The sequence below is a fragment of the Phocoena phocoena genome, chromosome 21, assembly GCF_963924675.1.
Source record: "Phocoena phocoena chromosome 21, mPhoPho1.1, whole genome shotgun sequence".
In the NCBI taxonomy this organism is placed as follows: Eukaryota; Metazoa; Chordata; class Mammalia; order Artiodactyla; family Phocoenidae; genus Phocoena; species Phocoena phocoena.
The window spans coordinates 8071338-8095416 of NC_089239.1; positions in this window are offsets into that span (position 1 = coordinate 8071338).

The window sequence follows — 24079 nt, forward strand, 5'->3', positions numbered from 1 at the left end:
AGCTGGTCCAATGACTCAAATGAACGAGACTTGAAAATATTCTATATTGAAAATTATCATCAAATCCAAAAAATTAACTCACTGAACATGAGCAAAATGTAACCGAAAGGATGCTTTCCTTCTCCAAGGAGCCAAGCAGGAGCATAGAGCGAGGGAAGGAGGGCTGGAAAGAGAGGTCATGGACATGAATTCCCATTCACTAAATGGGTGTGTGACTTCATGTCTTTGAGAAGTCCTTTCCTTATGTAATGTGGCATGGATTTGGGGGAGACAGAGCTACGATGAGGCAGTTGAAAATACAATCTCTTGCAACCCTTAAAGCTGTAATAGTGATGGTGCTCTTATATTATGTCTTCAGTGTTGCTTGCTGAAGAATGTGAACATTTGGGTTTCAGAAGGTCAATAAGAACAGAATATTGCAATTAGGAATAACTCGAGAGGGGACAATTGGATTGATTACAGCTTTTATTTCTGCAGTTGGTTAAAGTCTGGTGCTAATTGAGGTCAACGATGTGGGTTCAATTCCTCTAAGGGCCAGATGGCTTTGCTTAGTTTTGGGGCAAGAGGCTGCTACACAGGGCTCCCACTAGCCACCTCACTAATGTGTATCATTGGTCCCAGAAGAGAAGAAAATAAAATCAGAGTCCATGCCATATGTGAACAAACAGGTCAACATCATTATAGAGTTCAGCATTTACAGAATCTCAGGGTTGAATGAAATTGTGTGACCTTCACAAAGTAGAAATGAGTATCACTATTATTATGATATTTAAAAACATAGTACTTTCCATTGTTAACCCTTGGGTTTCCTTTCTCTGAATGGGAAATTTCTTAGGTTGGGATGACACATCAATTAGGAATTGATGAGAAAAACAGAATCACTGGGACTGATCTGAAGTAGGCAGTTGATTCTAAGAGTTTGCCCCGATGCAGTTGAGGGAGCTGGTTAAAGAGTCCACGTAAGGCAGTATTTCTACATTTGCAGCTGGGCCTGAAGTTAGCAGGGCTGACAGCTGGGAAGGAGAGATAATGCAAAGTGGGGAGAGCGGGATGAACAGGACCTACTCACAAGGCAAGCTGCATCCTCTGAGGACAAAGTGGAACCTGCATCGGCCTCTCACCACCTCCGGGTCACTGATGCAAGTGAACTTCTGCAGAAGGAGCTGATTTCCTTCTCCACAGCGCTGCACATAAACCTGGCCAGGATTCGGAACAACTGAAGGAGGAGGTCTGGCAGGTGCTAGAGAAGCTGGGGGCTCAGCCACCGTCACAAACCAACAAGGTGAGCCAGCAGATCAGCAGCCACATACATGGACCACACCCTGCACCTGGCGCCCCGCACCAACCTTGAGAGTGTAAAGAAGTTGTTTCTCCAAGTCTGCCTTCTTCTAAATCTTGTGCAAAATGTCACTTGAGACAAACAGTCTCTTGCTTCAAAAAGAATCATTTTGTTATTTTCTCCCAAGCGTCTGGATGTTGAATCTGGGGCAGATGGGTAACTGGTGTCTTCCTTTGATTAGTATAAAACAGAGATCAGCAGACTGCAGACTGTGGGGTCAATATGGACCACTGCTTATTTTTGTAAAAAATATTTTCTTGGAATACAGCCACTTCCGCGTATTATGTATTGTTCATAGCGCCTCCCACTACAATGGCAGAGTTGAGTACTTACAACAGAGACGATGCAGCCTGCAAAGCCTAAAATATTTACTATCCCTTTGTTTACAGCCAGAGTTTGCTGCCCCCTGGTATAAAGCTCCCTTAGGCTGTCCTCTTGACTGGTACAGTTCGAGACCATCTTCAGACAGCTCCCAACACCCCAATCTGGTGGTCAAAGATGGGCAACAAAACAACACTCCTTTACTCCAAATATTTCCCACATCAAACTGATTGTTTTGCCGCAATTCTGAAAATCCCATGTGGAGTTTAAGGAAAGCCTCCAGGAAGCATGTAATAGAAGTGCCAATATACCACCAGGGTTTACACATTCACATTAAAAGAAATTAATGTGATTCCATTAAACCAATTCATTAAGTTCACTTAGTGAACACAGGCTTGGATAAAAAATGCAGAAGAGGAAGTTGGTGTTGGATGTTCAGGACGTGAACCAGTCAGTTCAAATCTTATCAGTTCAGTCTGTGTTGGACACACTTCCCTGGGCCCTTAAAAAAAGATCAATGGATGTCTGAGCCTGGTGGCAAACTCATGAGAGAAGTGGATAGGAATACAATCTCAACTTCCCCATGTCATCATTTTGCTAAGGACCAACCTTGTTAAGAAGACAGATTGCTTTCTCTCCCAGGGCATGCCAGCTACAACAATCAGTCCCGGAAGACTCAGAATTTTAACAGAACACTTCCAGCTTAAATCAGAGCAGTTAAGTCAGGATGTCTGCACCCAGTTGATAGCTGTATGCCCATGTATTTGACAGGTGACTCTTGACTCCATCAAGTTTGTGTTGTAATTGAGGCTCCAACTCTCTGGGGGATCTGGCTAGTTCAGCCAGGAAGTCAACGGCCACTCATTTTTTGCTCCTCTAATCTCTGCCACCAGCATCGTCCTGGCTTTCTTCTTTTTTATCTTTTATTATGGATGCAGTGTGGTTCCTTATTTAGATGCTTGATTTTATTTCTGTAAATGGAAAACTTTATTAATAAGACACAGGTGAAATCTTGGGAGTGTTTCCTCTCGGGAGGTGACTTTCAACTCAGTATGAAGCTAAAAACATGGTAAATAAAGGTTATTTCCCAAGGTCTCATGGGCTGGAAAGTGAGCAAAAATGAGAGCTAAGGAAAAGGTCTTGAGTTAACTATTGCAGAGGCTGTTTAGTGCGGTTGTACAGCTTATTAAGTACTCAGTCACTTTACAAGCAAGAATGAGTGTTCACGCAAGAGGGAGGAGATATGGGGATATGTGTAGCTGATTCACTTTGTTATACAGCAGGAACTAACACACCATTGTATACTCCAATAAAGACATTAAAAAACGAAAAAGAATGAGTGTTCATGCTCTTTGGTCTGTGAGGCTCTCTGTATTTTGAGGTCGCAATAATGATGCTACTTGCCCAAGTTTTCCCAATCAGCCAGAACTCTCTGACCTTAATCCTTGCTCTTCATTCTTGTCGATGTCCTTTTTCAAGTGCTGTGATTCTGTCTTAGAAACACAGTCGAAAAATGTGCAAAGCATATGAGAGGATCTGCATAGCTTGTAACAGTGGAAGCTCACGGTTTCCAAGGGAATGAAATGCCAGAAAGTCACTCAGCTTTCAAGAATGCAACACTTAATCCAAGTAATCCGAAAGCAGTCTACTTGGCCGTCTAGTTATATCTCCTTAGGAGAAAACTGCAATAGCGTTTGTTTGCATTTAATTGCCTGCCCTTAGTATGTTTGTGTTGTACTCATTTCTGACTCTGTTGGCAATCTAAAGGTCCCTTGTAATATCTGACTTAGCTTTCCAGACGAAACCAGAGGATTACAGTTGGATTCACACATAATAGGACAAGCAAGCTCTTATTCTGTGTATGTCAGAGCTGATGTCAGTTTCTAGAAACAATCACTTTTCTTAGACAGGTAGAGAGGAAAACTACATATTTAAATTGACTCTGTTTTGTTCTACTTATGTACTGAATCATTGATAACAGAGAAAATTCTATGCCCCGCTCTCTCTCTCATTATGTGCATTTTAATGGTGAGGATGGAGAATCCCAAGAAAATGACTCATCTTTAGCCACATGCAACAGAGCAATACCTGTTCAACGGTTAGATTCTGATGGGAGTCCCATTCCTTGAGAACCATGACAGTGCTCTTTATACTTAATTAGAAATGCCACATTTGCACATTGTTCCTGAGTGTTTTCAGAGATCTCGGAGGAGCTGGGTGAAGGTTGAGGCCAAGAGTCACTTCTGACTCTCAGGAAAATCACGCCACACTCTTGAATTCAAATCATCTTGCTAGTTTGTAGAAATATAGACACCGCTCTCAATCCCAGCAAGTGTTTCTCTTCTGTCTTGTGCTCTAGCATCGCAATGGAATTTCAGTCCTCACTGCAACTATTTCATCTTTTCACCTGCTCTTTTTCGGCTTGGAACGTCCCCCAGGACTGCCCTCTTTCTCTCCTCTCCTCCAGCACAGAGATGCTGCTACCCCCAGAAAGACAGAGGCAAACCTCCCTCATTGATAAAATCCTACTTGATAAAATTGTGCTCAAATATCGCCTCCCCTGGGAATTTGATCCCAACATCACTCCTGACCCTGGAACCATGACATTTTTGACATCAACTCGTTTTGATATGTATAAATGCTGCAGTCCGGTAGCCCTCGTTACACTATGAGACCTTTCTGAGCAGGATCATATTCATCCTTGCATCTCCAGCTTCTAAGCACAAAGCAGAGCATATTACAAGTGCTCCGTAATACTTGTTGAATGAATGAATGGCTGTCAATATTCTGCCATGCAGTGAAGAACTGGATTCTGCCACATTCGGAAAGGAGAACATTGCTCAAAGTTGGTTCATCTCCTTTTTAGATTCCATGGCTCTGGAAAGTAAAAAAGATACATAGCACAAGAGTTTTCTTAGGATTGCTGTCTCTCTGCTTGCATTGCTCATCTGTTCTTCTATGCTGTCTACTTTGTCCATTACAGCCCTCAGCATAGTAATCATAGTTGTTTTAAATTCCTGGCCTGATGATTCCAGCGTCTCTTCTGTGTCTGGCTCTAACGTTTGTTCTGTCTCTTCAAGTTGAGGTTTTTGCCTTTTGGGATGCCTTGTAATTTTCTTTTTGAGTGCTGGATATGATGTGCCAGGTAAATGAACTGCTGTAAATAGTGTGGTAGTGAGGTACGGGGAGAGGGAGCTTTCTGTAATCCTGTGATTAGGTCTCAGTCTTTAAGTGACTGTGAACTTCACAGGTGTTGCTCAGCTTTCTGTTCTCCCCCCTTGTGTGGGACAGGTTGCTTAGAGTGAGCTGGAGTTGGGTATTTCCTTTCTCCCATGTGGAAGGCTAGAACAGGGTGGCATTGGTGGAACGTGCAACCACTCAGCAGGGAGGTCGTAGGTGTCTGAAGCCTAGAACAAGTGGTCGATGCTTCAGGTCACTTGCTCCCATGACTGAGATTCTGTGCTGGTGGGACCCCTGGAAGGCTGGCAGCCTTCACTCCTATGGTGCTGTTCAGAGGTTCAACAGGAATTCATAAGAAAGGCGTTGGGAACACAGAGGGGCTTCTGATCTTTCCACCCTGACTGCTGGATTTGCCAACTTAGAGCCTTCTCTTTGAAGGTTGTACAATAAATTCCAGATGACTGTTTTCTGTGTTAAAGATCAGTCTATTTGTGATGGAAATCTACCTCATTCGCGGGGGTCTCTTTTGTCTATTATAGTCTTAGGAAATCTTGAACACAAGCTGTCAGAATCCTGGGAAGCTCTAGAGAGCTTGTCTGGAGTTGCTGGATAGAGGTAGTGTTAAAAGAAGTACACGAAGCCAGTAGGACTAGGAAAATGTTCAACCCTCTGGCATTATCTTCATGCCTTTTCAAAGAGCTGGTGAACTCTCCTAGCATTTGTTCAGTCAATCTGTCTTGTCCCAAAATCACCATCTTCTCCACTTAGAGACAAAAGGCGTCTCCCTTTATAGCTTCCTCTGACAATTTTCTGTCAGACATTTGCAAAGCTAGTCAGACATGCAGACAGGAGCCTTTGATAGAACAAGGGTGACATTTCAAAGAAAGAAGGATGATAGGATGCCTAACAGCACACTCCAGAAATAAGCACCTTTGAAAAGGTGCGGTGGAAATTTCTGAGCATCAGCCTGGTACTTTACCATGTAGTGCTATCTGCTGAGCCCTTTCATGTAGCTCAGCATGAGTTAAATTATGTAGAAGTTGCAAATGCCAAGTCGCAGAAAGGTGAATTTCAAATTCTTATTTTACAGCTCCAAATTAGTGTGGACACTTCCCATCAAGGAGGACATTTGTTTCACTTGAGTTCTTGGCACAAATATTGCTCTTCTATGAACAAACTGCAGTTGGAAAAATGATGCTTCCCACAGGCAGAAGGAAGGGATTGCTTTTACATTCTCAATAACTAAATAACTATGTATTTTTGATGGCCGCTTTAGAAATGTCTTGCTTACAGGGTGTTAGGAACTATAGTTACCACTATTTGCAACCAGGCTTTAAGTATCCAGAAATAGCTGGCCGTTTCCATAATACAGAGTTGCGTAGGAGAGGAAGATGCTGTTAGTGGCTAGATTGCCAGTTTGAGAGGTACGCAGTGGTGTGACTGAACTAGATGAGGGCAGAGCCAACCCTTTGGCTGTTTTCTTCTCACTGGAGTGTCATTCTCATAGATGGGCTCCCACATGGCGTCGGCATATGCGTTCTGAAGGGTCTTGGTTGCCAAAGCAGTGTTATACCCACTTCCTGCCTGACTTGAATTCGCACACACAGTGAGCAGATCTTACCTCGTTCATCTCTTCTCAATGAGAGGCTGGAAGTTTTTTGATTTCTGTCCTGGGTTGAATCGAACACATAGTATTTGGAAATTTCTCAACTTCCCCAAGATTCAGTTCTTTGACCAGCAAAATGGGGGAAAGTGAATTAATCCACATGTCCCACCATGTAACTCCTCTGCTCCCATATCTGCCCCTTTCAGAGTTAAAGCTGTAGGTCTGATAACTGTCCAAAAGGCCTTGCAGGCTTAAATTGCCCAATTTGAAACTGTGATGAATTGGGAGATTGGGATTGACATATATACATTAATATGTATAAAATGGATAACTAATAAGAACCAGCTGTATGAAAAGAATAAAATAAAATTCAAAAACAAAAATACTGCAGCTCCTCTTCCTTCCATGCTCTTTCCCTCCACATTCCTTGAATTATTTTTCTCCATACTTACACATCTGACATACTATGTACTGTACATTTTGATTATTTACCTACATACACACCTACATACAGATATGAAACAAAAACAAGAGCACAAGGATTCTGACTTTATCATTAACTGTTGTATCTCTGGGCCGAGAATAGTGCTTGGCACACAGTAGATGCTCCATAAATATTTTTGAATGAATATACAGTCAACATTTTTATGGGGTTCAGAGGTTTCTTATTTAATTCTTACTCTACAAGGGAAAGATCCTTTTAATCCCTATTTTACAGATGATAAAAAATTGAATCCCTGTCTTATAGATGAAGAAAATGAGACGTAAAAGCATTTATATGTGTAGGGCTTAAGGCCCCATACCTGATATGCAGTCAGCTAGGATATACCCTTGATCTCTTTGAATCCAGTTCCATTTTCTTTTTGTTACACTATTCTGCATCTTTTTACCTCAAAAGACTGCTCTGAGAATTTAATTTTAAATTATCTGAAGTCTTTAAAAACTGCAATGTCCCATTTTAGTGAAAGGCGTACCAAGCATGATTTTTGTATCTTTGCTCTTTGATGAGAACACAAGCCAGGGCTTCCCATTAGAACCCATTTATTTTTCCTCCACACGGATTTCTGACAAGCATTGGCTCAAATATACCCTACATGTCCACTGACTCATTGGGAGGAGCAAACCCAAAATGCTACGGAATGAGAGAAGGGAGAAGATCCTGGTGGATGGGAAGAGAAGATGAGGAGCCATATGACCATAAAGGCGGTATCTTCCTTTTTTCGTTTCTTCAAACAGTACCAACTGTCATCTTCAATGGCTTCCATCATCTTAGTTGCATCGGCCCCTGGGTTCATTGCGTATCACTCCCCGAGTATCAGTGAGAGCAAGGATGCACCATGGTACCCAAAAATGCCTATGGAGGGAACCAGAGCTACCTAGTGACCACCTAGCAACCACCATTCTACTTCCTTTCTTTCTTTTAAAATATCCCCTTTTCTGCTACACCCTAGCCACTGATAACCACTATTCTACTCTCTATTACTATGAATCTGGCTTTTTAAAATTTGACATATAAGTGAAACCATAAAATATTTGTGTTTCTGTGTCTGGCTTATTCCTCTCAGCATAATGTCCTCCAGGTTCATCCATGTTGTCACAAATGGAAGGATTTTCTTCGTTTTTTGAAAGCTGAATAATATCCCATTGCATATGTGTGTGTGTGTGTGTGTGTGTATGGAGTTGGCCAAAAAGTTCGTTTGTGTTTTTCCGTAAATATAAATATATATATATATACACACATACACACACACACACACACACCCCCAATGGATACTTAGATTGTTTCCATATACTGGCTACTGTGAATAATGTTGAAGAGAACATGGGGGTGCAAATATCTCTTCAAGATAGTGATTTTATTTTCTTTGGATACATACCTAGAAGCAGGATTGCCAAATCATAGGGTAGTTCTATATTTAATTTTTTGAGGAAACTACATACTGTTTTCCACAGTGGTTGCACCAACTTACAGGTAAATGATTGAATGAGTAAATAAATGAATGAATAAGTGATTAAAATATGAAAGCTACGTTTTAAGCAAATACAGTTTTCTAAATTCCTTAAACTTTATGACTCATTGGAAAGACTTCTCTATGTAAAATCTGAGTCCTTGCAAACCTGTAAGTAAAGCATTTTCAAATGACTGAAGGGATTCTATATTAAATTATTGAAAATTGGAAAACTAAGAATACTTTTGTAAAAAAAAACGATAAATAATTAACAGAGTTGGAGCACCTTAATCAGCTTTTATATATTTGGATTTTCATGTTTACTCAAAGTTAAATTAATACGCATGTGATTCAAGATCCCATATTTTTTTTTGTTAGTTTGGAAGCTCAGGTTTACAAAGAAGGACCATATTTCTCTGTAAACATCCAGGAAGCTGCCAATCTAACTAAAATATTCAGGGAGGAAAACAGCCAAAATGTCACATGGGTGAAGAATAACTTTCAATGTCCTATCAAAGGACGTCTTCAAGTTATGTATTGATCCCAACACAAGGAAAATATGCCTAGAAACTTAACTTGACATTTACAATCAATAGCACTCAGATGTCACCTGAGCAGAGGGTGGGAAAAAAGATGACTTGAAAATTGCAGTCATGAATTTATAATTACAATAATGAATAGAAGTAATTTATTGAATTAATGTTTCCAGAGCCAAAGAAAATCAGCCTACCGTGGCACATTGCTGAAGGAACGGGGAGACGGGGTCTTGGTTTTTCTAGACTAGTCTTCATTAACTCATCTATGCCTTCCCCCTTATCCCATTGTTTGGGCTTTGTGCTTCACTTTCTGAAGTGTGGTCATTTTTTTCCCCAACAAACTAACTACTGCACACTAAGCTAGTACGAAGGTTGAGCCATTGAAAGACTCAACTGTGATAAGAGGAAACCTTTGCCTATGCTCATTATCCCGTCTTTTTTCAACAGTCTGAAAGGATATGCACATACCATGTTGGTGGAGGAACGCTTTGGTGGAGGAATAAAAAGCATTGTACACAGTAGGTGCGTAAGAATCTGTACTGAGTGAATGAATCCTCCCGGAGTAACTGGCATCAGAAGCGTCTACTGGGAATGACAAATATGTTCTAAAAACAGAAGGACTCTGCACAGGTTCTACTGTGATCATAAGCACTCTGGGGATTTCTTTCTCAACTTGATGAGTTCTTCCTTTTCTCCTGGACACACTTCCCTTTTTTTTCCTACACCATTCCTTTGACGACTTATCTGGTCTCAGAGCTTTAAATGCCATCCTCTTGCTGATGTGCAAAGTTACATCTCTGACCATGAACTCTACTTCCAATATTTTTTTTTTTTTTTTTTTTTTGCGGTACGCGGGCCTCTCACTGTTGTGGCCCCTCCCGTTGCGGAGCACAGGCTCCGGACGCGCAGGCTCAGCGGCCATGGCTCACGGGCCCAGCCGCTCCGCGGCATGTGGGATCTTCCCGGACCGGGGCACAAACCCGCGTCCCCTGCATCGGCAGGCGGACTCTCAACCACTGCGCCACCAGGGAAGCCCCCTACTTCCAATTTTTAATACTTCTTTCCTCTTGGCTACCTATAACACATACAGTTTGATGCTAAGTAAGCACTTCACACTTGACATGCCTCCAATCAAAGTCTGTGATTTCCCTTTCTCCAAAGATGCTCCTCTCCCAGTCTTCTTTATCTCAGCTGGTGGCAACTTCATCCTTAAGGCAGAATCTTCCTTGACTCCTGTTTTATCATAACTTACATGCAATACAGAGCAAATCCTTGCCATCAAATATATACAGAATCTGGCTAACGCTCACCATTTCCTCTTTGTTCCCTACCTGAAACCATCATCTTCCACTGTGTTACTGCAATGGCTTCCTTATGAGTCCCCCTGCTTCTGCCCCTCCCAATACCCAATCCTCACCCGCACTCTATTCTCAATGCAACAGGCACAGTTGTCTTTTCAGAACCCAGGCGGGACCATGTCCTTTCCTCACTCTAAACTCTGTGATGTACCCCCATCTCACTCAGCATAAAAGCCAAACTTGACAATGGCTGTAGGGGCCCAGGTGAGCTGGCTCGCCTGCAAGCTTACTCATCTCACCACCCTCACCTGTCCTCCCTGGTCATTCTATTCTGGCCACACTAGTCTCCTTGATGCTTCTTGAACACACCAAACACATTCTCACCTTGAGATGTTTGACGGTGCTGTGTCCTCCGCCAGGCATTCTCTCCTTACAGATAACATGACTGGCCTTTGAACAACGTGGGTTTGAATTGCACAAGTCCACTTATGCAGAACCGTGGATATGGAGGGCCAACTGCAACATTATATGAGGATTTCTGACTGCATGGGCACTGGCACCCCTGTGTTGTTCAAGGATCAACTGTAATTTGGCTTCATTGCCTGGCTTTCAGCTCATGTGCCATTAAATCAGTAATGCCTGGACTGACAACCTGATGTGAAATGACAGTTCCCACTCCCCCTGCCGCCTCGGTATCCTTATCCTTACTCTTGGCTTTCTGTTTCTCCACAGCTTTGATCACCATCTGACTTATTCCTTTTTTTTTGGCCCCGCCTCGCGGTGCAAGGGATTTTTGTTCCTAACCAAGGATTGAACCCACACCTTCGGCAGTGCAAGTGTGGAGTCCTAACCACTGGACTGTCAGGGAATTCCCCTGACCTACTCTTCAGTGGCCTGTTTTATTTACTGCCAACATCTTCGCATCGGAATGTAAGTCGCATGCGGGCAGAGACATTTCTGTTGTGTTTTATGTTTTGCAGCCATATTCTCAGTGTGTAAGACAATGCTTCAGTAAATATTTGGGGCAAGCTGAATGAATTACATTTATCATCCATTCCAAAGCATTAAAAAGCAAGACTGCACCTTCCATTTGGAGGAGTCCAAATCTCCGGATTACTCAGCACTCTCTTGTTCATCATTTCAGTACCGCAGGGCAATTATGCTCTGGGTTCCACCTCTGGGTTTTCATTAACTAATTATTATCAGCGAATTCAACTTATTTTTGTAGCTGTTTTAAGACATGCTATTGAAAGATTACTGTATGAGATACCATGTGTTTGTACGTGGATAATTTTACTCTTTAAATTCTCAGAGGTCTCTTTTAGCCATATTGGCTTCAGTTTGGTAAGACAACACTGCAGATCTTAGATATTCTAGAAAATATATCCCTATTTAAAAAAATGTCTGTCAGGCAGGGCTTCTGACATTGCTGGTAAAGTACAAGTAATAACTGGTAGCTACAGTTGGTATCTGCTTCCAGGAAAGCAATAAGAGTAGAAATCTGTGATGTCCTCTTAAACTCAGCACCGTATCCAGAATCATGCCAACAATTTTACTGACAGGTAAGTTCAGACGAGAGGATATCTGTCCCTTCTGGTCAAAAGCCACGTTGATTCTGCTCCATCCACGATGCTAAAGGGACTGTGGACAGTATTCTACATCAGGTCTTCTCTAATGATGAATGAAAACACATGAAGACATATATGAGGGAGACACCTACTCACGTGTTTGAAATTGATTTCAGGGAAGATTTCAAGTCCTCAATCCCACTAAGAAGTCATTTCAACGTAGAAATAGTTTCAGTTCCAAAATAAATATTTGTTAGTTCCAGACCAAAGGAATATCCTCTGGAAAGAATGAGGATAGAATGTGAGTCAGATTCTTTTGAAGGAACACAATTCACAATCTGAGAGTCCTGCCCCTTACTTGGGTGCCTTTACAATTGGATTTTTCTTTCTATGCTTATCTCAGTCAAAAAACCCGCAATAGTCTCTGCTTGAGCTAGAATGGCTCAGGAAGAACTAAACATGTTCTGTATCTTCCTTTCTGACATCACTGAAATTTTTCCATAACTTTTCATACAGGTCAAATACTGCCTTGTCCATAAAGCTTTCTCTATTACCTTTAAATGAAAATCTTTTGTTCCTTTGGATTCCCGTAACTCCCATTACACACATTATATACATGCATATATATAATATTTAATGTGTTAAATATTTAATATATATAAATTTATATCCGAATTTGCAAGACTGTGGTCATTAGGGACTGATCATCCTTTCAACTTCTGGCTCTGTGGATAAGTCCATTCCCTCGCGTCCCTGAACAATGACTATCGGTTTCTGCTTTAATCGTGTCTATCACAGTGGTGTCGCTACCTCCCAAGACAGGCTGCTTTTTTAGTGTGGATTTTGCTCTCTGCTGACAACACCTTGGACCAGGCAGAATGTACCTTCTCCAGTACCTAAGCTGCAGCAGGCCTTTTGTTTTGGCTGATTTGTTTTTTTAAAAATCCTGGTCTAACAATAGGGCAGTGATGACCTACAACAGGATTTTTTTCATTGACAACTGAGGGAGAAAATGTGCTATAATTACCAGGAGCTCCAGGGAGAATTAGATGGTTGAGATGATGTTTTAAGTGATTAAGGGATTTTTAAAAAATCATCTTTCCTTTTTCAGGATTTGGAACTGCTTAACTGCAATAAACAGGTTTTCTGGAAGAGTTTCTTGGGAAATAGCTACTGGGGCTTGAATCCCAAATGCTGTTTTCAGGTGGATGCCTCTGCTCTCTGTTCCCACTGACCTGAGACATACTTTCTCCCAACATTTACCATACTTTGCTGTAATTAGTTGTTCAATGTGTACCTTCAATGCCAGACTGTGAACCAAAAGAGGTCTAGTAACCAAGATTTTCTTGTCAATCAATCATTCCCAGGGCCAGCAATTACTTGCAGAATGGATAGATGGCTGTATGTGGTAACAGTATGAAGTGGGTCAGCTGCTCCACAAGACGCACAGTCCCAGAGTAAAATTTTATCAACATTTGTTTCCCTTCTTCTCTACAAGATGAACATTTAAAATGGTACAATTGATGGATAGACCTAGAGTCTGTCACACAGAGTGAAGTAAGTCAGAAAGAAAAAGACAAATACCGTATGCTAACACATATATATGGAATTTAAGGGAAAAAAAATGTCATGAAGAACCTAGGGGTAAGACAGGAATAAAGATGCAGACCTACTGGAGAACGGACTTGAGGATATGGGGAGGGGGAAGGGTGAGCTTTGACAGGGCGAGAGAGAGTCATGGACATATACACACTAACAAACGTAGTAAGGTAGATAGCTGGGGGGAAGCAGCCGCAAGGCACAGGGATATTAGCTCGGGGCTTTGTGACAGCCTGGAGGGGTGGGATGGGGAGAGTGGGAGGGAGGGAGACGCAAGAGGGAAGACATATGGGAACATATGTATATGTATAACTGATTCACTTTGTTATAAAGCAGAAACTAACACACCATTGTAAAGCAATTATACCCCAATAAAGATGTTTAAAAAATAAATAAATAAATAAATAAAATAAAATAAAATAAAATGGTACAATTTAAAACCTTGTTTTATGACTTCCATGGATATACTTAGTGGACAAAATAGTTTATCTGAAATGATGTCCAGAACTAAAATCATAGAGGATGGAGGCTGGGAAATAGAATGCAGTGAGCAGTGCAGATATGGATAATTATAGAAACACTTAGATATTAATTACCTACATTTTATTAACACTCTCCTAAAAATTATGAAGGGATAAAATATATATATATGTATATATATAATGCTGATGTAAGTCATGTGCTTGGAAAGCTCAATAATGCAACATGATAATATAGTAAATTACTGATTGATAGATTGTATTGCTTGGAATAAGAGCAAACAGGTAGATGTTGATGAAGTAAATACCTGGAATTATTGCTTGCTATGGTGTGAATTGATTAAACAAATATTGATTGAGTACTTATTAGGGTAATCATAATAATAAATGATTTATGTCTATTAATTGATTTGATCTTCTCAAACATCCAATTAAGTATTTTATTTTCATTTTATAGATGAAATTAAAGGTCAATTACGCTGAGTAATTTGTGAGCAATTATATAACTTGTAATTGGCAGAGCTGGGATTTGAATTCTGTCATGGTTTATCCAACATCTATGTATTTTTTTATTGTGTCACATGGGTAGGGAAGAGAGAAGAGCCAGAGCATGTATAAAGACCAAGAGGTAGGGTATGTCTGAGGAACAGAAAGGTATTTGGTGCAGTAAGTAGTGACGGGAGAGGGCAGTAAGAGTACTGAGGTAGGCATAAGTTGTTTGGAGCCATGTCTGAAAGTACCTATACGAGATGCATTGGTTTATAAGTAAGGAGGGGATGTTCTTTGACTTACTCTGTAGACAGGTGATTTTGCCTGCAATGTGCATACCAGGAGACTGGTGAAGAAATAAGAGATACTAAAAGCTTGGGCAGGGCTGGATAAGCCCATTGAAATCACCTTATCCAGATGACAAGAGACAGGCTACACTACTGACTTTAAGAGCTCCTCTGGGGAATTCCCTGGCGGTCTAGTGGTTAAGACTCTGAGCTTCCAATGCAGGGGGCACGGGTCAGGGGGCACAGGTTCTGTCCCTGGTTGGGGAACTAAGATCCTACATGCCATGTGGCACGGCCAAAAATAAATAAAAAGTTTTAGAAAAAGAATTCCTCTGAAAGAATCATGGGTTTGGATAAACTGTGAGCAATTTAATTTTCCTCAGTTTGAAGACCGTGACTTTGAGGAAGAGAGTAGAATAAGGGGAACCGAATAACTCTGGGTATAAATCAGTTTGAAATGTAGATAATTGTTTTTCAAACCATAATCGATATGCCAATGGTCATGTCCTTAGCAAGGAAGAGAATGTTTTAAAAATCACCTAATTAATATAAGGACACAGTTTTTGTGTGACAGAGTACACAGGACTAATGAAAAATCTCCATTCTAGGATCGCAGTGTGGCTACAGTCTGCAGTCCTTCTTAACGGCCCCTCCTAAGTATCTGCTGATCAAGATGGTTCCTGCTCAATTGTTCATCCCACTCCCCCATGCCTGGTTCTTTGTAGGCTTGTTTACTGTTCCCTATAAGAGAAAATTCCTTTCTGCCTAACCCTTAAGATGCCAGCAGACCTCATGATCTGAGAATTCTCTCTATTGCAATTGTCCTTCTCCCCTTATTGTAATAGTCTTCTCAAGTAAAGACTCTTCTGACTTTAGCCTGGATTCATTTTTTCACTTGACCCAGGAGAAAATAATGAAAAAAAAAGGAGTTAATGGAAATTATATGATGGAACAAAATTCTAGTATAAAAATAATTAGAATAATTATAAATGGACTAGACATATCAATTAAAAAGCTAAGATTTAATTAAAAACAAAGCAAAAACACTGCTAACAGGAGACATGCTTAAAATAAGAGGAAAATGGTTAAAAAGAAAGAGATACAAAGTGATATCTCAAACAAAAATGAACCAAAGAAAATCGAGGGTTGTTTTCATAGGATCTGATTAAATAGTCTTTAAGACAAAAGTAATATAATGTTAAAAGAAGGACACTACATTCTTATACAAGGTATCATATAACAGCTATATATACAATATACACCTAACAATATAACCTTCACATATATCAAGCATCAACTGGATGGAATGTTAAGAGAAAGAGATAAGTTACTGAGAATTTCTACACCTCATTTCGAAATTAGGAGATTAAACAGGAAGGAAAAGCAGAGATTTTGAAGACTAAAAGAATATTAATAAATATAATCCACACTCAATAAAGAGAGATAATATTTTTTAAGCACACACAAACATTGACCACCCCCCCAAAAAAAAAGCTCCCATATTGACACAGATGAAGTCTCAATAAATTTCAAAGAATGACTATAACACAAAAAGTATTATTTTTGCAAAATCCAATATGTTTGGAAACTAAATAATTACTGAGTTATCTCTCAGGTTATAAAAGGAAATATAGGAAGTATTCAGAATAAATGATAATTAGTGGGTTAAAAGACAAATTTGTGCAACAGAGCTAAAGCAGTCCTTAAAGGGAAATGTAGAGTTTTACACCCATTTATCAAGAAAGAAGAAAGGTGGAAGGTGGCACTCAATTCAGGAAGTTAGGGAGAAAAAAATCAAACCCAAAGGGACAAGAAGTAAGAAACAGGAAAATAATAAAAGTAAGAGAAGACTCAATGAAACTTAGACAATATATGAACAGTGAAGAAGATTAACAAATGGAAACCTGATTCTTCCAAAAGATTGTTAAAACAAACTTCTGCCAGGGCTAACCAAAACAAACAAACAAAACCACAGAAAGAGAGAGAATATGCAAATAAACAAAATGGAGAACGAAAAGGTGGAAGTAGCTACAGAGTAGAAATTTACAAAGAGGACATAAATATACAGATTTTTAAAATATATTATGAATAATCATAAGTAATGAATTTGAAATCCAGATGCGATTGATAGATTCTTTAAAAATTACATAAAATTAAAAAGAAAATTAGGAACAGAAAAATTAGTTGGGGTCCATCCCTAGGACAGTGTGAGAGAATGAATGAACCTTTGTATTTTCCTAGCATCTGGCTCTCAACAGATTCTAATTAGTTTGTTGAATAAGATAATAAATGAATGGGTGAATAAATGACACTCAGATGCCTCCTGTGATACTGAGGGAGAGTACAGTGGCCATTGAAGAGTTCTGTTTTGATGCTGAAAATGTGCAGGATGGGAGTTGAGATGGCTGAGTTTGGGATGGGCAAGAAAAAGGGATTGGGGCATTTTACTCAGGAGGAGGAATGATGCAGGGAGCCAGGAAAACAAATAGCTCCAAAATTTAAGATCTTTTTTAAAAAAGACTTTGAGAACAGGAAATTGTTCACAGAAACCAAAAAATTTAAAAATTAAAAAAAAATGCCTTTTTATGAACTGCTTTAATTTGGGGATAACCAAAGTAAGCTTTTCCTTTTTGCGTTTTCATGCATTGCATCCTAAAGCCAATTTCCATGATATTTGAAGAACTGAATTACTAAGAGCAAGGCAGCTTCTTTTGGGTAACACTGAAAAGCCCGAGGGAACTCTAAATAAATAAGAAATGAGAGATAAGAAAGGCTATTTTTTCCCTCCCATTGCTGAATGACAATTGACTCTGTATGTGCAAGTGAAAAAGAAAGATACTGTTGTGGCAGTATATTTCAGGAAATTGTTTAATAGGTTTAATATAATAAATTTCAGATCAAATTAAGGGAAAACAGTTTAGTAGCATGGTCACGGTGTTAATAAGGACATTCTCAGCCGGTGCCATTTCAAGGCACTTAACTCAAGTTGAGAAACGTGGCACACCCATTAGGCACAAGTCCCTGCGTCTGTGCCAGTTCCCGGTGTGCACCGCTGGCTAAGGTCACTGAGAAGCTGCATAAGTGCGAAAAAGCATGATTTCGTAAGAAAAATATAGATTCTTCTCATCCCAGGTATTTGGGTTTTGAAGACTTTCCTTTGGCTGTTAATATATTTATTCCACCCACCAGGGAAGGCGAGTTCTACACTGGTCCGTGGCTGGGTCGGCTCCTTGTACCTGCTGTCTCATTGCTAATTTTGTCTCTTGAGCTGTCTCCCTTTTCTCTCCCACAACCAAAATGCTCTTTGGGGATATTTTCTTACTTCCCCAGCTTCAATTCTGGGGAATTGGAATTCAATTCTGTTCTCTTTAGCATCTGCCCTCCCCCCACCCCCTGACTGCTCTCTGGGTATTAGATAAAAAAACTTTTAAAATTTCCTTAATATTATGGCCTCAGAGGAGAGATGTGTGAGGTCAAAGGCTATAGGTTGGAAAAGAAAGTGTCTAAGATATCAAAGATGCTCTAATCCTTAACTTAGAAAAGACAAATTACTACCGCTTTATTCTCTGTGCCTGGTCTCTCAGCCATGACAGACCTTGTTTTTGTAGGAAAATTAGTACTCAGTCTGGGAAGTTTGCTTTACTGAATGTTACTTCCTCTTGATCCTGTAAAATCCTAAATCCTTTATGTCCCACTTGAATTCTATTCAGGCAAATCCTTAGTTATCCTGCCTGGACCAATTTCTAGCACATTCTACCCTCCAGAGGAAGGCACTTTTCTACTGTACCTTAGATTTACCTTTGCCCGCAGAGCCTCTAATATTGCTGACATTAGGTCAAACATTATTCTAAAATATGTAGATATGATAAATATTTGAAGCAAATATAGTAGATAAATGATTATACACTTAATACAGAAAGACTTCACAAAAATTGAGACTATCACTCAGAAAAAGAAGAGAAAATATAACATACAAATGTACAAAATACAAAAGAGATAATGGAAATATCTGAAATATTTATGACTCTCTAGTAATCACAGAAATGCAAATAAAAATATTGAGATTAAACTTTTTTGCCTCTAAGTGAGCAAACAGTAAAATAAATGTTATTAATGTCAGAGGGTGCTATGAAATGGTTACTTTTATAGACTATGTGAATATAAATTACCCAAATATCTTAGGAAGTTATTTAGTAATACGTCTTGGTAACGTTTAATATATTTATCTTTTTAAGTACTTTTTCCCCTTCTAGGAGTTCTTACTAAGGAAAGAATCAGAAATGTTGAAAAAGACTGATGCATAAGCATGTTTATTTATAAAAGAAAAAAATTAAAGTAAATGTCAATGAACAATAGAATAGTTAAATTAATTATGTTCCCTCTATAGAAAATTGAATATTATTCAACAGTTGAATATTATGTTTACAAAGAATTTTAATGATGTGAGAAAGCCCTTATGACATTAAGTGAAAAGGCAGGATAGGATAGAATGATATATAGAATAAAATCTCAAATATACTGTTCTGTGTCTGTGTAGCTTCCATTTATCTTGTATTTCCTCTGTGGAGCTTGTTTATTCTATCTGCTTAAATACAGAGAGTTAATTTGTTCCGCTACCAAAGGAACACATTTAGTTTTATCCCTCTTCCTAATTTCTCAAGTATGGACACAAGGTCTCAGTAGTATAGGATTTTAATAGTAAGGCTTCAAAATCAATCACTCATCATTCAGTCAATCAACAAACATCTATTGATCACAAGCGATAAGTGTCAAATATTCATTAGTTGCTAGCAACGCAGCAGGGAGGGAGATACAGGGACGGAGAGGGAGAGGGAGAGAGATCCTGCTTTAAGGAACTTAGGCAGGTATCTGCACTATGTCTGTGATGGGGGTGGAGGAAAATAATATAAATAAGAGAATGTTGAGAATCAAGAAGTTATATGCAGAAGACAGACTGCAAGAACAATAATGAGGTAGAGAATGGGAGTGGGTGAGTGGTTTTTAGTTAGGTTTGCTGGGAGAGGCCTCTTTGAGCAGGTGATATTAGATTTGAGACCGGAATAATGAGCAAAGGAAAGAACAAATGCAAAGTCCTTGGAATGCAATATGAGCGAAACAGAAAGAAGGTTAGTGCAGCCGATGAGTTAAAGGAGTAATGGAGACAGACAGGACTGGAGAACTGAACAAGAGTAAGTTCACGGACCATAATGCAAAGGTTTTTCTGTCATTGTTGTCTTTGTATAATTGGAGGCTATTCAAGGGTTAGTAGCACTGGAGAGATACAATCTGAGTTATTCTTAAGATGAACCTGAGGATGTCATAGCAAACGGACTGCAGGAGGCAGGGACAAAGGCAGGAGGACCTGAAAGGGGACTGTGACAGTCATTCATGCCAGAGATAACAGGCATGAATTAGGACCATGACACTGGAGGTGGTGAAATGAAGTCAGATTCAGAACATATTTTGAAGTTCACCTTAGGGCATGCGGGACTCACTGATGAATTACATGTTGCAGATGATGAAAAGAAAGGAATCCAGACTTTTGGACTGAGCAACTAGGTTGCTAATGCCCTGTGGAGAAATGCAGTCAGGGTAGGTTTGGGACTTTGTTAGAATCCAATAAAGGGGGAGAAATTGATGCAGAAGAGAAGAGGGTGATTTTAGGAACGAAGCCCTTGATAAGACATCCTGGGGATAAAAACCAGAGCTTAGGTGAAATCAATTGTCTAAAATATTAGTAAGTGCAATCTTTTCACTGAAAGCACCTCCAGTGGAAACGGTGAAAAGGTGCGATAACTCTCATCTACTTTGATATAATTTCCCTATCAAGTCCATGGTGAGATTATTAGCTGAGAGTATGAGGTATGTGGAGAGGGAGGGGGAGACTTGGGGAGAACGATGCACAAAATAATTACCTGAGAGTGTGGAGAATAAATTTAATCAGGAAAGTGAGGCAGTGTTATCGATGGTGAGTCCCTGTTTCAGAACTGTGTCAGGAATTTGAAGTAAGTCCAGTCACCATGGTTCTGTCATTTTTCCCCCCCTTTGGCAAAATTCAGTGGACCACGTGAAAGTATGGAATGGGCACATGCTTGGATTTAAATGAGGATGGAGTTTTGCAGGGCAAGTAGAATTGAGAGAAACATGCAGGGTGTAGGGGAGGATTAGAGCGTTAAGGTGTTTACTATAAATTCTAGGCTGGGTATGGAAGGAAAGGAAGAAGATAAAGAGAGTGATGGAAAGTAGAAACATGATCCCCTCAGTGAGGATTAGAAGACCTCACTGAGAGCATAAAGTCACTGGAGTGGAGGACCAGAGTGAGTGTGCTGGGACGATGGGACGTGATTTACTTTTAAATCAAGATTTTAGTGGAATGTAGCCATTAACTATTGATCTAGGAGTGGGTATCTTAGATGAGGGTCGGATAAAATTTAACACAGTACAGAGAAGAATGAGGGTGCATAAATGCGGGATCTTAGGATGCGGTCTGGAATTCCACCATTGCCTAAGGAATGGAAGGTTGATGTCATTGGTCCTAGACGCCAGAGTGTTCAGCCATTGGATCAGCCTGTTCCATCTGAGGACACAGTACTTTCGATACATACAACTTTAAATAGCTTTCATCAAGAGGTTGTTTTCCTTTAATATTACTCGCTCCTCCACTGTTACGTGTGAGAGAACGAATGGGGCCTGGCCAGGGCATCAGAAATGCCAAAGCGAGTCATGGGGGAAGAAGCAAGTGACAGTCAGAGCAGATTATTGCACTGGGAATGAAGCACCAGAACTGACAAGGTCGAAAAAGCAAACAAGAAGCAGGAATAGGAAAACCAGAGTGAGGTCCCTAATAATAACGAGAGCTTGTATTTATTGAGAAGTTACTATGACAAGCATTTCACCTGTATTAATTCATTTACTCTTCATACAAGCTTCTAAGGTAGATACTTAACCACAGTTTACAGATATGAAAACAGAAGTACAGAATGGTGAAAATTGGTAAAAGGCACCCAGCTAGGAAGTACCAAAGTCAGGAAGAAAACACAGAGCCTGGATCCAGAGCCCAGTGCCTATACCACACCTCTGGGCTACAACTCCAGGTATGCCCAAGGATTTGCTGCCCAAGCCAGGACGTGGGGAATCATCCCCAGTGTCAAGTTATTTCCTCATTGAATTGGTGCAATTAGTCCTGACCTCTAAATATCTCTTATTCTGTTCACTGTTTTCCATCTCACTGCTACTACTCTGCTACAAGCCCCCTTTCATCAGGATTACAGCAATTACTTCCCAAAACGTCTCCCTGTATCTTGCCTTGGCCTCTCCAAGCTAAGCTCCTTAGCGGAGATGGAGAGATCTTTCAAAAGCACAACATTACTATATCACTTTCCTACTGAAAACCTTATGATCGCTTTCTCTTGCCCTTGGGATAAATTCAACTGCATAAGGAAGTTTGAGAGGCTCTCCATGGTTTCACCCCTGCTTACTTCTAGAACTTTCTTTCTTCTCTATCCTGTACAATGTATACTTCACCTGTACTAGACTTGTTTCAGTTATTCAAAAGATACTTGTTCTCTGGCATCTGGGCTGTTTCATGAGACATTTCCTCTGCCCGCAACAGGCAGCCCACCCTTCTCTCCCTCCCCTATCTGTTTTCAGTTTTCAGCAACTGAAAATCCAGCTAACAATGGCTACAACAATGAGATATGTATAATATCCTAGCAAGAGTTCCTAATCTAGATGTTTCCAGGGTTCAAAGAATCAGCCTCTTTCTATCTTTCCATTCTGCCATTTTGGAGTGTTGCCTGTTACCTTTAAGCTTATCATCTAAGGGTCCAAGACGGTGGTTGTAGATTGTGATAATTACTCTGATAAACCACCCAAATCCCCTTCAATGAAAGCACCTGCTGACCCAGTTTTTGAGAGAGCTGTTAGCAGACAGCCTTTAGCTGTCAGCTTCTTTAGGGATTGGCTCAGCGCACAGAACCAAACTGCACAAGTTAAAGATCTTCTCTGGGTAGGTGTATTGTGTTTACTATATAAAGGCCAGGCCATCTTGTCCCAGTGGGGAATGATACTGAAGAGCTTTTTTTCCAGACTTCTCGGTTGGCTCCAGGCATTATATTTCAACTTCTTACTCTATCCAATCTGGCTTCTGCTCCCTTTCTTTTACAGGTATGATCCCAAGTGCATTCCCAAACATCCTGCATGCTAAACTCCATCTGAGAATATACTTCTTAATGGCAATAGTTGGTATCCTGGTGATCAGGAACAGCAACCAATAAGACGGCATTTTGAGCTGCCAGGGTAGCAAGGAAGATCCCGTTAGTGATGGTCAGTGGATCCCTAATGGTCCCTACAAAAACTAGTGATGCAAATGCTTGACCTTTCACCAGTGGTGAATTGGGTTGGTATACCAATGGAAAAGAATGCACTAGCTGGTGTAATTTATCAGGGCTTTGAGAAATATGAAATAGTAACTATAAGAACAATAGAACTAGGTGGTTAAATTGAGCTCTGGAAAAAGGTAATAAAAATCTGAGGGCAATTAATAGCCAATTAAAAACTCGGACTGAAAATCAGAGGGCCTTGTTGGAAACATACAAATACAAAGAGTATCTCCTCTCCTCCAAAGGCAGGACAGAGAAAGCTGTGACCAGCCCTAGACTTAATCTTCAGAGTAACAGGGCTCCAAAAAGCTTTAAACTTCCAACTAAAGCAGGTCTCTCTGAGTCTCCTCAAAGCGATAGGACGCAAACTCTAAACACTGTATCTCCTGCATTAGGGGCAGCTTAAATCTCTTACTTAGGTTTTGCAGCTGAAAATCTTTTGCTTTCTTCTGGACGTCTGTCATCTTCCCAGGACACGTGCCGCTCGGGGGCCCCCGAGTTTTTCAGGTAATATTACAAACAGAATCGGAGCAGCCTCTCTGTAGCTCACAGGATTACATGAGGGACTTCCCCTCTCTGATTTCCAGCCACCTCTGAGACTAAGGGTTTCTGCTTGATTTCTAACTGCCCAGCACTATGTGCTCTCAGGGGACAATCTGAAAAATCATGGACCTTGCCCAGTGAGATTTCCTTCTTTGAAGAGTGAATCTTCTCAAGTTTCTTCCTGCTTTTGGTTTCTCTTCAATGACTTTACATAGCTGTTTTATATATATTTGTCCAGAGCCTGCAACTGCTTTCTGTGGGAGGGTTTGTTTCATACAAGCTACTTCCGAATTACTAAAATGAGAACTCTCAATATTAGTTTTCTTGAGCAAGGAAGTAGAAGATGACTGCCACACCATCCACCCACAATCAGATAATACCACGCTGCCTGCTAACTCCTTCTAACTGTTTGGATTTTAGCTTAAACATCTCCAGATGCTCTGTCTTCCTTAACCTGCTGGAGTGGATTACCCCTACACATCTCTGATACATGTTTCTGCTGTG